Consider the following 2,490-nt stretch of genomic DNA (forward strand, 5'->3'; position numbering starts at 1 on the left):
CTAGAGTTCGAACCCTCCCAACTAAAGACTGTTCCAAGAACATTTTTGAGATAAGGGCCTCCTGGAACAACCTCAGAATGAACCGGGTACATTGCCAAATAATAGGACATGACCCCTTAGTTACGTAGAATTCCCTTGGCAGAACCCCTTGTCCCTTGGCAGAACCCCTTAGTTATGCAAACTTGTACTTTCCCTGCCCCGCTCTCCCCCCCCCCTTGAGTTTTTCCTATATAAGCCTGTGAAAAATTTGGCTCGAGGTCGATTCTCCTCTACACCATACTAGGTGTATGAGTTTCGACCCCAGAGCTCTGGTCTATGTGCTTTCTTGCTGTTACTTTATTAAATCTTGCCTTCTACATTTTGAGTTCGGTCTCAGTGTCTTCTTGGGTCCGCGGCTGTCCCGAGGCTTGAGTGAGGGTCTCCCTTCGGGGGTCTTTCAAGTTCATGCAGGACAGTGGACACAGGGTCAAAGCCACGGTCAATTATTAAGAGCTGGGACTGAGTTTTACCCTTTATTAGGCCTTTTTCATCAATTTTGTAGTAGTCTTCAAGCTTTTTCTCAACCAGCTGTGCAAGCTTACTGGCATTATCTAGAGGTTTACTCTTGTACCTCACTCCAGGGTTTTCATCCAGAGTGGCACACACTGTCACAATCTGCTCAGCCATTGCCTCCATGACCACTTCTTTCCTGCTGGCATTACTAGGGTCTGGACTGTAACAGTAATAGAATGCATCCGGTACATCAAGAGTATAAACCTGAGATTCCTGTGGAATGAAGGAAATGTTTATTTCCTTACATCTTCTTATTGACTTGGAGCAAGATGCTTTAATCTTGTTAAAGAGACTGTCAGGACAAAAGTCAGTGAAGTATATATACGCTGCTTTGTATTTTTTCTCAGATTTACTTCCAAAATCTCTCAAGAAACAATCTACAGATTTTGGTGTTGGAGAGATAAAATAAAGAGCTTTCATTTGTCTGACAGGTTCACGATTCTTATAAATATTCTCTATAACAGTTATGCCCTCCTCTAGAAGGTCTGTCATTTTGCAGCATGACGACAAAAGTTTGGTGGTAAACTCATCTAACAGCATTATCTTCCATTCGCCTTCTTTCCGGCAGTCATCTGAAGGAAGATGAAATTTTGTAACTTGTTTAGGAGCCTATGGCTGGGATCTGGGACTGAGAACATAGCAGAACAGCCCCCAGGCAGGACAAGGCGGGGCTGTTGTTAAAGCATTCCTAAGAACATCTTGGCTGTATAGATAAAAAGGTATTCAAGGACAAATGGGGCTACATTATCTAAGCTAGCACCATCTGGCTGAAATCACCCCTCAATCCGGAGACAGGCAAGGCCATCCTATCTAAAGTCCACACCATCTGGCGGGAACATCCTGTCTCTCCCTTACCTCTTGGCGCCGAGTAAAGTCATATAAATCAACTGGTTGTTAGATAAGTCCCAAGCCCACCCGAACAAAGCTCTAATGCCCCCTTTTTCTGCTGACATGTAATCTTTCTGTTAATGAATCAAACCCGTGCCTTTTGTCAAAATTCCTTGTATTCCCAACCTCTTGCTTCTTTAAAAGCCCCTAGCTTCCGAGTCTGGGGGTCGACTCCCCTGCCTCCTGCGCGAGGTACGTGTCGACCCAGAGCTCTGCCAAATAAACCTCATGCGTCTTGCAACAAGAGAGGATTCTTGTGTTCGTGGGTGTTCCCTGTTCCTGGATTAGAGCGGGGTCCCTAAATTTGGGGTCCTACACATCGAACATGGCTGTTTTTATCTTCCGCCACACGACGCTCTTCAGTCCCCGCTCCGATACCTGCAGCGCCATCTCCCCCCAGCCGTGGAGCTACAGCCACTGCCTCCCACTCGCAACCTACTTTGGCCCTGAAAGCTGGGCTCGGGGGCGGGCCCTTCCCCTCGCGGTGGGGAGGCTCCGCCCCCTGGTAATGATGTTTCTAATATTGATTTTAAAGATGATAAATTGTTTTGAAATTGGGTTTTGCTTTTCCAAGGTTGTAGATATTATCCTAACATTGCAAAAGAAACTTAAAAATTATGGTTAAAATTGCCAGTGTTTTACTGACTGCAGCTGGCAGTTTGTTCGCAAATTTAAGATTTTCTACTCACCCATACATTGTTAATTAAGATTATTACAAGAGTAATCATCTTATGAGAGTGCTAATGCAGCTCATTTTGGCCATCCGGCCATACAAAACTAAGACAGAGTTGTCTAGGTATGTTTGTTTTTATACATAAATTAGACCCCCAGACAGTAAATTTTGGCTATGGTTGCTGCCTGGCAGGAGACTACAGTACAAGCAATTTTTTTCACAGCACTAAAGTTATAAAGAAAATTTTAACTAAAAGTCATCTTAAGAAAGACTACCCAAAATTAGAGGCATAGACAGTTAAATTGTTCCTCTACAATCTGTCCTCATTGCAGGAGGGCCAAGATGCTCAGATTAAAAAATGTTTACGTTTGAGTTAA

General features: G+C 44.0%; 1 pseudogene across 1 annotated transcript; it reads right to left on the reverse strand.

Moving 5' to 3' along the window:
* Positions 1-252: 252 nt before the first annotated feature.
* On the reverse strand, positions 253-1,895 carry Stxbp3-ps (syntaxin-binding protein 3, pseudogene; annotated as a pseudogene). Its single transcript, NR_073559.1, has 2 exons — positions 1,761-1,895; positions 253-1,124 (listed from the first exon to the last, which is right to left on the reverse strand). The product of NR_073559.1 is annotated as a syntaxin-binding protein 3, pseudogene (transcript).
* Positions 1,896-2,490: the final 595 nt, after the last annotated feature.

This window comes from Mus musculus, chromosome 19, assembly GCF_000001635.26.
Source record: "Mus musculus strain C57BL/6J chromosome 19, GRCm38.p6 C57BL/6J".
In the NCBI taxonomy this organism is placed as follows: Eukaryota; Metazoa; Chordata; class Mammalia; order Rodentia; family Muridae; genus Mus; species Mus musculus.